Source organism: Oryctolagus cuniculus, chromosome 7, assembly GCF_964237555.1.
Source record: "Oryctolagus cuniculus chromosome 7, mOryCun1.1, whole genome shotgun sequence".
Classification (NCBI taxonomy): domain Eukaryota; kingdom Metazoa; phylum Chordata; class Mammalia; order Lagomorpha; family Leporidae; genus Oryctolagus; species Oryctolagus cuniculus.
The window spans coordinates 55,702,117-55,717,905 of NC_091438.1; the positions used below are offsets into that span (position 1 = coordinate 55,702,117).

Genomic DNA, 15,789 nt, shown 5'->3' on the forward strand with positions numbered 1-15,789 from the left:
ATCTTTTTAAAAAAATGACTTTAAGTGCTATTCTGTTAACTGATAGCCTTCTTTATGGAAGAGGCCTGTGGATAATACACTATATCATTAGACTATGTGAAAAATATTTTTAACTTTGGCGCTAGATTATATATTTTTCTCTCTTTTAAAGACTCTAGGCCAGCGCCGTAACTCAATGGGCTGATTCTCTGTCTGTGGCGCTGGCACACTGGGTTCTAGTCCCAGTCGGGGTGCCGGATTCTGTCCTGGTTGCCCCTCTTCCAGTCCAGCTCTCTGCTGTGGCCCGGGAGTGCAGTGGAGGATGGCCCAAGTGCTTGGGCCCTGCACCCACATGGGAGACCAGGAGAAGCACCTTGCTCCTGGCTTCGGATCAGCGCAGTGCACCGGCCGCAGCTGGCATTGGTGGGTGAACCAACGGTAAAGGAAGACCTTTTCTCTCTGTCTTTCTCTCACTGTCCACTCTGCCTGTCAAAAAAAAAAAAAAAAAAAAAGACTCTGAATTTTTTTTCCTTAGGTATATCCAGTTGCACATCTTTAGAATACTAGTATTTGGCAAAACGTTAGTTTATTTGTTAACACCAGTAGTCTTTTATCATTATTATGTTTCAGTTCAAGAATGTGGTTTGATTAGTATACTAATTAGCATATATGTTATAGCAGAGGTTCTATTATAAAAGAACATTAGTTTGCACAAATTAATTTTACAATCATTGCCTTTCACAAACATTACCTAATAGCAGGAAGAGGTGACTTAGAAACCAACTAAAAGACTTGAGAAACCAACAGAGTGTTAGAAAGTTGGGCAGTGGATTTTCATCCTGTTGATCTGCTAGACATTTGTAATCTTGACAGAGTGCCCATTGTACAAATTAAACTGTTCTCATCCTCTATAGCCAGGACAATGATGATATTGCTTGTCTTTATTCTGCTGCATTTAAAATACATATATTTCAATGAGTGAAATAATTTTATACCTCTAACATTAAAAATGGAATATGCATTTCCCCAAATTCCTGTGTTTATAATGAAGACATATAGTATGAGGGAGGAGTTGCTGGGAGTTTGGTCTCCATACTCCTAATGTAGGAAACAGATAATTCACTAGCACAGCACTGGGATCCTATGAATCTAATTTCCTAGTCTATTTTGGTCTGTAGGCTCCAAAGTAACTCTGTGGAAATCAGAATTATCTCTTAAATGCTAATCACTGTGTCTGGCTAAGGAGCCTATTTTCACATTCTTAGGAATTTTCTTTTTCATTTGACTGAGCTCAGAGACACAGTGCCCACAGGGGTGGGGAGAGGGGAAAGAGGAGAGCTGAGAATACAATCCAAAACTCCTGCATGGGTGACAGGGACCCAATTACTTGAGCCATCACTACTGCTTCCCAGGATATACATTAGCAAGAAGTTGGAGTAAGGAGCTGGAGGCAGGAAGGAAACCCAGACTCTCTGATGTGGGACACGGGCATCCTAACCAGTGGCTTAACCAATAGGCCAAAACCCCTGCCCCATTCTTAGGGATTTGGAATTTTTCTTTTCTTTTCTTTTTTAAAAAAAATTTTTTTATTTATTCTGAAAGTCAGAGTTACACAGAGAGAGAGAGAGAGAGAGAGAGAGAGGAGGTCTTCCATCCGATGGTTCACTCCCCAATTGGCTGCAACGGCCGGAGCTGCGCCGATCCGAAGGCCAGGAGGCAGGAGCTTCTTCTGGGTCTCCCTCGTGGGTGCAGGGGCCCAAGGACTTGGGCCATCCTCCGCTGTTATCCTAGGCCAGAGCAGAGAGCTGGATCAGAAGAGGAGCAGCCAGGACTAGAACTGGCACCCATATGAGATGCCAGCGCTTCAGGCCAGGGCGTTAACCAGCTGCGCCACAGCGCTGGCCCCTGGAATTTTTCTGTAAATACTGATTAAAAAAAAAAAAAACTTGGCTGTCTTTATGGGTATAGGAAACTAGTTTGTGGAGTTAGTTCTTTTTCTACTTTATTTAAAGCATATTTCCCCAATGGCTCCATATAGCCTCTTATAATTGGTGTATTTCTGGATATAGTACAGTTTGAGTAACTATACCGAGGTTGTCTCTATGCTAGTTACTGGCTGGAACATTAGGTTAAGGTCCAGTTGCAGCAGAAGCACAGCTACTTTTGTGATTTCTAGTGTCTTTGATACTTAAACTGAGAGCAACAGTTTTCAATTGCATTCTTCTTTCCTCCTGCTTATAGAGCTTTTCTGCCCTTCACTGCTAGGCGCCTCTGGTTCCCCTCATTTGGGAAAGCATCAGTGCTGTCCATATGTCAATGACTTTGTTAGACATATGGACTTCACAACAGAGGCTGGGAGTAGAGGTGATGCCTGGGAAGAGATGTTGACCAAAGGGTCCAAAGTTTCAGTTAGAAGGAATAAGATTGAGATCTATTGTGCATCCTGGTGATCATAGTCATAGTAATGGTTTGTATATTTCAAAATTGTTTTAAGGGTAGATTTTAGATATTTTCACTATTAAAAAATAGTAAGTATGGGGGCTGGCACCGTGGTGTAGCAGATAAAGCTGCCACCTGCCGTGCTGTCATCCCATATGAGCACTGATTCAAGTCCCTGCTGCTCCACTTCTGATCCAGCTCTCTGCTATGGATGGCCTGGGAAAGCAGTAGAAGGTGGCCCAAGCACTTGGGCCCCTGTACTCACGTGGGAGACCTGGAAGAAGCTCCTGCCTCCTGGCTTTGGATAGGCACAGCTCGGGCCGTTGCAACCATCTGGGGAGTGAAGCAGCTGATGGAAGACCTCTTTCTCACTCTCTGCCTCTGTCTCTCTGTAACTCTGCCTTTCAAATAAATAGATAAATCTTAAACAAAAAAAGTAGTATGTGAAGTAATGGATATGTTAATTAGCTTAATATAATTTTAGCACAATGTGTAAATATATGAAAACATCACATTATACCCCATACCCCATATCAATTTAAAATAAAAATTTTTATTCTGTGCTGGTGAGTATGGGTGCAGTGAGCCTGTGGCAACAGGTTTGACTCCTTGGGTCTTGGGCTGAATTATGGATGGGAGCCTGAGGGATGACAGGGCTGAGCAGCCTGGGACTCCGTCTGAAGTGGGAGTCTCCCAGCCACCCCAGCAGCACTCCACCCCCAACACATTGTGCTTAGTGGTTTGCTCTGACACAGGTTTCCAAATGATAAACACTTTTTTCTGGAAGTTTCTTTGCAATTATTATTAGTACATAGCAACACAAAACAATAGAAATATACACACAATTTGGTAAGAGTACTTGATTAAGCAAAAATAAGAGTTTATTGTAAATGCAGCTCTCAAGGAGAAGATTGCTGTCTAGTTGGTTCAAAGCCAAGGTTGGATTTTGCTGGTGAGATGAGTTTGTTATCAATTCTGTTCCCATTTTATGTTTATGTGGCTGTAGATACTATGGAATTTCATAGCATCTGTCGATGGAAATTGAAGGACTCTGTCTCAAAAAAAGAGAATTTAAAAAAAAAACAATTCTTGCTTCTCCCAAGTAAGCAAAGAAAGGGTTATTTACATTTTATATTCATATACCTCTTGGCTACTTGATTACTTTAGCAGAGCCCTGAATATCTGCTACATCACAGTTGGTTTTCTTAAGAACCATGATTTGCCAAGATAATTTGATATTTGGTTAAGTATTCATTGCCCAAAACAAAGATATGTGCCGTCTATAAAGTTCTCACATTTGCACACTTAGTTTTTTTTTGGGGGGGAGGGTTAGAATTTTTTTTATTTGACAGGTAGAGTTATAGACAGTGAGAGAGAGAGACAAAGAGAAAGGTCTTTCTTCCGTTGGTTCACTCCCCAAAAGATCACTACGGCTGGCGCTGCACTGATCCTAAGCCAGGAGCCAGGTGCTTCTTCCTGGTCTCCCATGCGGGTGCAGGAGCCCAGACACTTGGGCCATCCTCCACTGCCCTCCCGGGCCACAGCAGAGAGCTGGACTGGAAGAGAAGCAACCTGGGTTAGAACCCGGTGCCGCAGGCAGAGGATTAACCAAGTGAGCCATGGCGCCGGCCCACACACTTAGGTTTGAATCAGTTTGTTGAAAATGTAGAAATGTGGGGCCAGTGTTGTGGTACAATGGGTTAAGCTGCTGCTTGCAAACCAGGATCCCATATGAATACCAGTTCCAGTCTTGGCTGTTCCAGTGCTGATTCAGTTCCCTGCTAATGTGCCTAGGAAAGCCACAGAAGATGGCCTGAGTTCTTGGGCCCCTGAACCCATGTGGGAGAAGGAGATATAGTTACAGGCTCCTGGCTTCAGCCTTACCCACACCAGCCATTGCAGCCATTTTGGGAGTGAACCAGTGGATGGAAGATCTCCTTCTACCTCTCTCTTTCTCTGTAATAATAATAATAATAAATTTATTTTATTTTAAAATAATAAATAAATCTTTTAAAAAAGAAGAAAATGTAGAAATATAGCACTGTCCAGTTAGTTTGCAAATACAGTTGAGGGACATTGGGGAAGATGAGAATTTACTAGCCAATTTCAACAAAAACTTTTGCTTAATTTAAGGTGAACAGAATTGACAAGTGAGTGTTTTTTATTTGAGAGGCAGACAAAGGCAGAGAGACAAAGAATGTGTATCTGCTGGTTCACTCCCCCAGTGCCTGCAATGGTCTGGCCTGGGCTGGGCAGAAGTTGTGAGTAGGAAACTCAGTACAGGTCTTCCGTGTGAGTCTCAGGAACCCAACTACTTGAGCCATCACCTGTTACCTCCCAGGGTTTGCACTACTAGGAAGCTGGAATCAGTAAAGGAGCTGGTATTCAGCGGGTACTCTTGATTTGGGACACAGGCATCTTAACTGCTATGCCTAACACTCACCCCCAAACGAATATTTTGATTCATTCAATGAAGGTCTTCTCTCATCGGCTGTATGTGTCTGGTGTGTTAACTTTCTTGAATTCTATGGCTCTTTGTATTAGTATGCTAGGGCTACCATAGGAAAATATTAGAGACTAGGTGGCTTAAACAGCAGAAATGGATGTTTTCACCACTCTGGGGGATAGAAGTTTGAGATCAAGGTGTTGGCATGGTACGTTTCTTCTAAGGCCTTTCTTTTGGGTTGTAGAAGGCTGTTTTCTCTCTGTGTTTCCCATGGCCATCCTTCCATGTGTTTTCCATGGTCATCCTATTTCTATGTCCAAAGTTCCTCTCTTTTTTTCTTTTCTCTTCAAAATTTATTTGAAAGACAGAGAGAGAGAGAGTGTTGGAGAGAAAAAGAAATATTCCATCCTAGACCAGACTGAAGCCTGGGACTCCACACTGGTTTCTCATGTCGGTGGCAGGGGCCCAGATAGTTGGGCCATCTGCTACCGTCCCATACACATTAGTAGAGAGCTGGATTGGAAGCAAAGCAGCTGGCAGTAGAACCCATGCCCAAAATGAAATGCCACTGTCGCAAGCAGCAGCTTAACCCACTATACCACAAAACTCCTCTTCTCCTTTCTCTAAGGACATTAGGCATATTGGATTAGGACCCACCCTGGTAACTTTTTAACTTAATTATCTTTTTAAATATCTGATCTGCAAATCCAGTCATGTTCTAAAGTACTAGGGGTCAGGACTTTAACATAGGAATTTTTAGGAGACATAAGTCAGCCTATAACACACTTTGAACCAAGTATTGAAATAAATTGAATTTAGCACTAAATCTTTGAAAAATAAAACATTTTGTTTAGTCTCATTGCTCTTACACATACTTGTAATTAAATTTTAGTGAGAGCGAAATATTTATTATACCCTCCTCTTACAAACATAGCATAATAAAAATATAGCATAATAATTTAAAGTAATAAAAGACAGTAATTTTTAAGAACATCTCGTGGATTTAAAACTTTTAGGTTTTATGTGCTTTCTGTATTTGATATTCTTATAGTTGTATATACTATAATTTATAAATAAGCAAATACATAGAAATCAAATTTTCCTTCAGAGGATTTGAGATCAAAGTTTACGGAACCCTATCTTAGATATTGCCCTTTTCTATCCTGAGGGTAGTATATTATGTCCTATTAAATTCTGGCTTTCCCAGTTAGAGTAATGTGTATGACCTGAGAAGGTCACGTTGCCTTGCTAAGCTTTAGTTTCCTCACGTAGTGAATGAAGATTTCTTCCTCTAAGAATGACTGTGTGGAAAGAACAGGTCATCAAAGAAGGAGGTACCTTTCTCTGAAGGGAGGGGAGAACTTCCACTCTGACTACGAACTTGTCTAAATATGATCAGAGTCGGTGAACTCAAAAGGCTTCCATAGCCTTGGCAACTCATGACAAGAGCCTAGGGTGATTACTGATGCCATAAACAAGAGTGTCAATTTGTTAAGTCAACAACAGGAGTCACTGTGCACTTACTCCTCATGTAGGATCTCTGTCCTCAATGTGCTGTACATTGTGATTTAATGCTATAACTAGTACTCAAACAGTATTTTTCACTTTGTGTTTCTATGTGGGTACAAACTGTGAAATTTTTACTTAATATATGCTAAACTGATCTTCTGTATATAAAGAGAATTGAAAATGAATCTTGATGTGGATGGAAGGGGAGAGGGAGCGGGAAAGGGGAGGGTTGCGGGTGGGAGGGAAGTTGTGTGGGGGGGAAGCCATTGTAATCCATAAGCTGTACTTTGGAAATTTATATTCATTAAATAAAAGTTAAAAAAAAAAAGAATGACTGTGAGGATTAAAGGAGATTATGCATATAATGTCTGACAAACTGTGAATCCTGAAAAACATTCTTATTATTGTGATGATAATTGTCATTCAGATAAGTTATTTTGGTGTTTTATCCTTAAAATATTGTAAGATGCTTTCCTATTCTGTAAATGGGACAACTTCAAGTCGTTAGAGACCTGTAAAGTAATAGACATTGCAAATTTTTCATAAACCCACTTTCTTCTTTAAACATTCCTATACTTAGGATTTCTTTCTTTTTTTTTTTTTTTAAGATTTCTTTATTTATTTTGAAAGGCAGGATTGCAGAAAGGAGAGAGAGAGAGAGAGAGAGAGAGAGAGAGAGAAAGAAAGAAAATCTTCCCTCTTCTGGTTCACTCCCCAAATGGCCACAATGACCAAGGCTGGGCCAGGCCAAAACTGGGAGCCAGAGACTTCTTCCGGGTCTCCCACATGGGTGGCAGGGGCCCAAACACTTGGGCAGTCCTCTGCTGCTTTCCCAGGCACATAAGGAAGGAGCTGGATTGGAAGTGGAGCAGTACCAGCCCCGTAGGAGTTCATCATTAATTCAACAGACACTTGTTCAGGGTTACTGAATGGTGCATACTCTTCTAGGTGCTAGGGATGCAATAGTGAAAATTCCAACGGGGCAGAGAGGCAGTAAGAAGATGAACAAATAACTGTGATGCAGACACAAAATACTTTGACTTCCTTGCAATGCAAACTGATAAAGAGGCCAATGTGCAACCTAAACAAGGTTTACTGGGGGCTTGTGCTCTAGCACAGCAGGAGCTGGGCAGGTTTTTTTTTTTTTTTTTCTTTTGAGTGTTTTTTTTTTTTTTAAAGATTTTATTTATTTGAAAGGTAGAGTTACAGACAGTGAGAAGGAGAGACAGAGAAAAAGGTCTTCCATCTGCTGGTTCACTCCCCAAGTGGCAGCTATGATCGGAAGCTAGGAGCCAGGAGCCAGTAACAACTTCTGGGTTTCCCATGTGGATGCAGGGGTCCAAGTGCTTGGGCCGTCTTCTGCTGCTTTCCCAGGCCATAGCAGAGAGCTGGCTCAGAAGAGGAGGAGCCGGGACTAGAACCAGTGCCCATATGGGATGCTGGCGCTGCCCGCAGAGGATTAACCTACTGTGCCACAGCACTGGAGGGGTTTTTAATCAGGTGGGGTGGGGAGGTATGGTGGTACACCCGTGGCACACAACGCTTGGATCTGCACCTGGCCTGGTTGTTCTGGCTCTTTGGAACATGGCATTTCGATTGGCACCCCACCTGGTGTTCTGCCCAGGGGCTGTGTACCTCTTAAACATGACATGCTCCATTTGGCAGTGTTGCTGTCACATACCAGTTACATGGGGAACTCTGAGCATGTGCATGGGCAGCGCAGAGTGTTTTGTGATGAGGGTGAAGACACTTCTTGATGCAGATGGGTTTGAAGCGAGGTAGAGCTGCCAGGGAGTGGGAGATGGGTTGCACAAATGGGAGATAGAAACAGGTCAGGTCAGATCAGGAGGGGCATGATTTTGTGAATCCTGTTTCTATCCTATCAATTAAAATAATAAAATGTCAGATAAATGGAGAATATACAGCAAAGTAAAGGCATGGAGAACCATGGGGAAAGGAATCTTATTTTAGATAGGAAGAGCAGGGAAGATGAAAATGGAATAGAAATGGAAAATCAGAAGGAAAATGATGATGACCTGGATTAGGTGTTAACAGTGAAGAAGGTAAGTGGTCAGAGTTAGAGGTACGTTTTGAAGGTAAAGCCAACAGGAATCACCATTGTATGAGTTAATGGGGCTAACTCCCAGGATCACTTGACTGTGGTAAATAAGGCCTCCAGTGGTATGTGTTAGAATCAGTGAACAGCAAAGAAGAGGAACTGTCATTTTGATGGTTTTATAAACAATATGGATAATTAACCATGTAACACAAAGTTAACATTGTTTTTAGTCTTAGATTTATGCTTCAAAATTCAGAATATGACATGTATTTATATCAACTATCAATGTTTAATTCTTTCATTTAAAAAACCTTGAGGCAGGCATTTGGCACAGCAATTAAGTCAGTATTTGGGGCTCCCACATCCCATATTAGAGTGCCTGGATTGAGTCTTGGCTACACCGCTTCCCATCCAGCTTCCCACTAGTGTGCACCCTGGGAGGTAGAGATGATTATTCAAGTACTTGGGTTCCTGCCACCCATGCAAGAAATCCAGTATGAGTTGTAGGCTCCTGGCTTCAGCCTGACCCACCCCTGGCTTTTGTGGGCATTTGGGAAGCAAACCAGTGGATGGAAGATCTCTGTCTCTTTGCCTTTCGAATAAAAAAAGAAAAGAAAAGAAATTTTATAAATTAAAAATGTCAGAAAGTTCCATAACAAATGTCTCAACAGACTGGATAGAGCTTTGAAAAAAATAAATTTTTGAGGAATCATTTTTCTAAAAAAAAAAAAAAAAGATTTATTTATTTGAAAGAGTTACAGAGATCTTCTGTTCACTGGTTTGCTCCCCAGATGACCCCAATGGTCAAGGCTGGACCAAGCTGAAGCCAGGAGCTTCTTTCAGGTCTCCCATGTGGGTGCAGGGTCCCAAGGGCGTGGGCCATCTTCTGCTGCTTTCCCAGGCTTTTAGCAGGAAGCTGGATCGGAAGTGGAGCAGCCAGGCACATTGCAGGCGGCGGCTTTACCTGCTACACCACCATGCCAGCTAGGGAATCTCTCTTAATTCTTGCTTTGCAGTTAGGCACAATAATGGCCTGAGAAATTTATGCTGTGTATTATGAGTAGTAGTATGATTTTTTAAAAAGTTTCTTTGCTATTTTGGGAACCATTTTAGTGACTTAAAAGTCTGTTTCCTCTGATAGGAGGAGATAAAAGGCTGATATCCTGTATCTGCTGCTTTGAAGATTTGTTATTCAAGGAGCAAGTAAGATGATAAAAATTTAAAAAGTAGAAGCTAGTTTCACATTTACTTTTTTCTCTATTGGTTCAATCTTTTATCATGTGTATTAAAATATTGACAGTTAAAATCAGTGAAGAATTTTATGCAAGGTTTATTCCTGTGGGCTTTATTAAAAAATTATCCAGATGAATTATAAATTAATATATTCATATTTTAATATGAATATACTTAATAGAAATTTTTTGAAGACTTATTTCTTTGAGAGGCAGAGTTACAGATGGAGAGAGGGAGAGACAAAGAGAGTGAGGTCTTCTATCCACTGGTTCACTCCCCAGATGACAAGTCAGAGCCAGGCTGATCCAAAGCCAGGAGCCAGGAGTTTCCTCCAGGTCTCCCACATGGGTGCAACAGCCCGAGCACTTGAGCTATCTTCCACTCCTTTCCCAGACCATTAGCAGAGAGCTGGATGAGAAGTGGAGTAGTTGGGACTCGAACCAGCACCTGTATGGGATGCCGGTGCCACTGGTGTTAAGACTTATTTCATTTATTTGAAAGGCAGAGTTACAGACATAGAGGGAGAGACAGTGATCTTTCATCTGCTTGTTCACTCCCCAAATGACTGCAATGGCTGGGGCTGGGCCAGGCAGAAGCCAGGAGCCTGGAACTCCATCTAGGTCTTCCACAAGCGGGCAGGGGCCCAAGCACTTGGACCAGATTCTACTACTTTTCCCAGGCACAGTAGCAGGAAGATGGATCAGAAGCACAGCAGCTGAGACTTAACCAATACTCCCTGATGGGAGGTTGGTGTTGCAGGCCACAGAACCCATTGTGCCACAACGGTGGTACCAAGTGCCTCATTTCTTCATTGTATGATGAGGCTAACAGTAGTATTGAACTCATTGAGTTATTTTAAGGATTAGATGAGTTACTAAATTGAGTAGTTTATGCTTGTCTCATGTAAAATGCATAGTATTATCTATGCTATAATCATTGTGACCATACTTAACCTGAAAAGGGTTAAGTAACTTGACAAAGGTATGTAGCCAAGAAGCAAATCTGGTAGTATTTTAACTCTGTATTACTCCAGCATTCTAGCCTTGATCTGCTAGTAGTTGCAAATTATTTGGTGTTATTGGAATATATTTAACAAGTGAGCAAGGCAAGTGGTAGGAGTTAAAGCTAGAATCAGAAAGTGAAAGATCTAGGGCCGGCGCCGTGGCTCAATAGGCTAATCCTCCACCTTGCGGCGCCGGCACACCGGGTTCTAGTCCCGGTTGGGGCGCCGGATTCTGTCCCGGTTGCCCCTCTTCCAGGCCAGCTCTCTGCTATGGCCAGGGAGTGCAGTGGAGGATGGCCCAGGTGCTTGGGCCCTGCACCCCATGGGAGACCAGGAAAAGCACCTGGATCCTGGCTCCTGCCATCGGATCAGCGCGGTGCGCCGGCTGCAGCGGCGGCCATTGGAGGGTGAACCAACGGCAAAGGAAGACCTTTCTCTCTCTGTCTCTCTCTCTCACTGTCCACTCTGCCTGTCAAAAATTAAAAAAAAAAAAAAAGTGAAAGATCTTGTATTAAGGAATATGGACTTCATCTCAGTACATCATGAAATATTAAAATATTTTATCATTTAAGCCAGAGGCTATATATGAGCAAAAATATTTTGTGTGTCCGTATTTTGTGTATGTACCATACAAACACAGGTGTGGGGGTGGATGTTTGACTTAGCAGCTAAGTTGCCAGTTTGAGACATTCACATCCTTTATCAGAGTACTTGGGCTTGAGTTCCAGCTCTGCTCTTGATTCCCACTTCCTGCTAATGCACACCCAGGTGGTGACCCAGATAGTTGAACCCTTGCTACCCACATGAGAGACCTGGATTGGGTTCTTGGATTTGAAGAGTGAAGCAGCAGATAGGGGAACTGTCTCTCTCTCTCTCTCTCTCTCCCCCACTACCTCTCAAATAAATAAATAAATAATTTTTAAAAACACAGTTGTGTATAGGTGTACTTACAACTTTTTTTAAAAAGCTTTAAAACTGCTTGGTTAGCTTTTCCCAACTTTTTTCAGTAATGTATATTGGCTGTATATTTTTTATTGTTATGTTGGTATTGATATGTATAATAGATAGTAGCAAGGATCAAATGTTTAAGATTAATTTGTGGAGGAAAAAATGTCCCAAATGGCTGTTTAACCACTGAGCCAAATACCTGGCCCTCTGTGTATTTCTAAATCATCTCTAGATTATCTAATACAGTGAAAATGCAATGTAAGTAATTATTGTTTAGGGAATAATGACATGTTCAGTATGGACACAATTTTTTTCTGAGTATTTTTTTAAATATTTATTTGAGGGGCAGAGTTAGAGAGAGAGGGAGAGACAGAGAAAGAGAGAGAGCTCTTCCATCTGCTGGTTCACTCCACAAATGGCCACAGCTGGACTGATCCAAAGCCAGGAGCTAAGAGTTTCTTCTTGGTCTCCCACGTGGGTGCAGGGGCTCAAGCACTTGAGCCATCTTCCTCTGCTTTCCAGGCACACTAGCAGGGAGCTAGATCAGAAGTGGAGCTGTCAGGACTCAAAACTGCGCTTATGTGGGATGCCAGCACTGCAGGCAGCAGCTTAACCCGCTACACCGCAGCGCCAGCCCTGAGTATTTATTTTTTATTTTTTTTTGACAGGCAGAGTGGACAGTGAGAGAGAGACAGAGAAAGGTCTTCCTTTGCCGTTGGTTCACCCTCCAATACCAGCTGCGGCCAGTGCACTGTGCTGATCCGAAGCCCAGAGCCAGGTGCTTCTCCTGGTCTCCCATGTGGGTGCAGGGCCCAAGCACTTGGGCCATCCTCCACTGCACTCCTGGGCCACAGCAGAGAGCTGGACTGGAAGAGGGACAACCGGGACAGACTCCGGCGCCCCGACCAAGACTAGAACCCCGGGGTGCCCGAGCCACAGGCAGAGGATTAGCTTATTGAACTGCGGTGCCGGCCAGCCCTGAGTATTTGTAATCTGTGGTTGTTTGACTTCACAGATGCAGAGTGGTGACTATATAGAGGAGTTTATGTCCACCAATGTAATTGCAAACTGGTAAGGGGGAGTATTACTCAATTTTGATAGCAGACCCTTGCTCTAGTTCTTGAAAGTCCATTGTTCCTTGGCAGTGTGTTTTGCTAACCACTTTGGTAAATAATGGAGCTTTCCTAAAGAGTTTTTACTGGTTTGTGACCTGATCATATCTAAGTTTTGGGAATAGCACTGTGGCAATGATATTGGCATAGGATTGCAATTGGAGGAAGGTAGACCACAAAAGAGGGTATGTATAGTAGTGCTAGCAGAAGAATGGTAAAAGCATAAATTAAGGTAATTGTAATGAGGTTAGAAATTAAGAGTGAGACAGACATTCAGGAGGTTAAATTTGGCAAGACTGTGTACTGACAGCCATACACATACACTATTTAAATAACTTACAATGAGGTGGGCATGCAGTGCAGGGGTTAAGATGCCACTTGGGATGCCCACATCCCATATCTAAGTGCCTGCTTCTAGTCCTGCCTCTGTTTCTCATCCAGCTTCCTGCTAATACACACCCTAGGAGGCAGCAAGTGATGATTCAGGTTTTTGGATCCTTGCCACTACATTGGAGACTTGGCTTGAGTTCCTAATTCCTAACTCCTGGTTTTGGCCTGGCTGTTGCAGGCATTTGAGGAGTGAACCAGGAGGTGGAAGATCTCCAATTGTCTCTGCCTTCAAAGAAAGAAGGAAGGAAATAAGCAAAGAGGGAAGGAAGAAAAGAAAGAAGGGAAAGGAAAAGAAAGAAAAGTCATATATTTTCCTAGGGCTAGTGAATATCAATGGACACAAAGAAACTGATAAACCGAATTACAAAGTGAAGTGAGCCCTTCTTATGTGAGTAGAGATTCAAAGCAGTTTTTGTGTGTGTGTGTGTGTGTGTGTGTGTGTGTGTGTGTGTGTGTTTTGACAGGCAGAGTGGACAGTGAGAGAGGGAGAGAGACAGAGAGAAAGGTCTTCCTTTGCCGTTGGTTCACCCTCCAATGGCCGCCGCGGCCAGCCCACTGCAGCCAGCACACTGCAGGTGGCGCACTGCGCTGATCCGATGGCAGCAGCCAGGTACTTATTCTGGTCTCCCATGTGGGTGCAGGGCCCAAGCACTTGGGCCATCCTCCACTGCACTCCCTGGCCACAGCAGAGAGCTGGCTTGGAAGAGGGGCAACCGGGACAGAATCCGGCGCCCCGACCGGGACTAGAACCCGGTGTGCCGGCGCCGCAAGGCGGAGGATTAGCCTAGTGAGCTGTGGCGCCGGCCATCAAAGCAGTTTTTATACCTTGAAGCCAGCACTTGGCCTGGATAAAAGTAGCCCTCACCATAGATGGTGATAAGTCAAGGGAAATGGAAATCAGTCAAGCCTTCCCTAGCAGTGTGAATTGTGGGAATTAGAATACAGATTAGAATCTGGAAGAATCCCAAATACAAAAACAAACCAGTTGGCCCAGGAATTATCTACCGTGTCCGCCTCCTCTCAGTTTTTGCTAAGAAAGCAGCATTGCAGAAGGGCAGTGGGGGTGGAGTTGGAGATTGCCTAGTCCCACAGATTTGTGCAATGATGCTCTGCCTGAATTGAATAAGGTGAACCAAAAATATCTGAAATTGCAGCCATGTTATTTCCAGCTCAACTATTGTCAAGATTTAAAAAGCAGCAATTTGGAAAGTTAGAGGTTTGACTAATTCCAGATGAATTCCATGTAATAAGATTTGTTACCCAACCTCAGCTCATTTTGACTACGGAAGGTATCTGGGACTGACATCGAGGTATAGCAGGTTAAGCCGCTGCCTGCCACGCCAGCATTCCATATGGGCACTGGTTCAAGTCACAGATGCTTTATTTCAGATCCAGCTTCCTACTAATGTGCCTGGGAAAGCAGAAGATGCCCCAAGTGCTTGGACCCCTGCAGCCACATGGGAGACCTGGATGAAGCTCTTGGCTCCTGGCTTCAGCCCTGCCCAGCCCCAGCCATTTCAGCCATTTAGGGGGAGTGAACTAGTAGATAGAAGATTTCTCTTTCTGTCTCTACTTCTCTATCTGTTGCTCTGGCTTTCAAATAAATAAAATTTTTTAAAGATTTATTTTATTTATTTGAAAGCCAGTTACAGAGAGAAGTAGAGACAGAGAGAGAGGTCTTCCATCTGCTGGTTCACTCTCCAGATGGCCACAACTGTGCTGATCAGCTGTGCTGATCCGAAGCCAAGAGCTAGGAGCTTCTTCCGGTTCTCCCACAAGGGTGCAGGGGCCCAACAACTTGGGCCATCTTCCACTGTTTTCCCAGGCCATAGCAGAGAGCTGCATCAGAAGAGGAGCAGCCAAGACTAAAACCGGTGCCCAAATGGTATGCCGGCGCCTCAGGACAGGGCGTTAACCAGCTGCGCCACAGCACAGCCCCAAAGAACTTTCTTTAACATTTCATATGGTGTAAACAGAATCATTTTCTTGGCATATGACCCAGTTACATGGGACCCTACATTCAAAGGGGCGCTGTGGGGTTTTATGTTCTGTGGTAGCTATCTTGAAATTCCTAATAATTTTATGTTTGAAATTGTGTTTTATAAATGAGACCTGGGGCCAGCGCTGTGGTGCAGCGGCTTAAAGTCCTGGCCTGAAACGCCAGCATCCCATATGGGTGCTGGTTCTAGTCCCAGCTGCTCCACTTCCAATCCAGCTCTCTGCTGTGGCCTGGGAAAGCAGTAGAAGATGGCTCAAGTGCTTGGGCCCCTGCACCCACGTGGGAGACCCAGAAGAAGCTCCTGGCTCCTGGCTTCTGGCTTCAGATCGGAGCAGCTCTGGCTGTTGCGGCCATCTAGGAGTGAACCATCGGATCTAAGACCTCTCTCTCTGTCTCTACCTCTCTCTGTAACTCGGTCTTTCAAATAAATAAATCTTTTAAAAAAAATGAGGCCTGATGGGGCAATGGAATGTGCACCAGAGGCTTGAAACCTCCATTCACACATGATCTAGCCTCCTGCCTACCTCCCAGTGATGGGTTCTCGATACTCTGTCTCTAGTCCCCTAGTACTCCTGGCCCTGCCTGGTTCCTCCAAACCCCCTGCAACCACTGCTGTCCCTAAGAGGTCTGGGCATGTGAGGGTTGAGGTTGGGTGTACATGCCCATGGGGTC

The 15,789-nt window shown here is 43.6% G+C and overlaps 1 protein-coding gene across 5 annotated transcripts in view; it reads left to right on the forward strand.

Annotated features, from left to right (window-relative positions):
- Positions 1-15,789, forward strand: part of DENND2C (DENN domain containing 2C) — an 80,048-nt gene that overhangs the window by 20,873 nt on the left and 43,386 nt on the right. The window contains exon 1 of one of the 5 annotated variants that reach the window (XM_070077820.1): positions 12,637-12,687. The exons of the other annotated variants lie outside the window; for them this stretch is intronic. The gene's annotated coding sequence lies outside the window, so the exon portion shown is untranslated. Of the gene's footprint in view, positions 1-12,636; positions 12,688-15,789 lie in introns of those variants that run through there. 5 annotated transcript variants of the gene reach the window in all.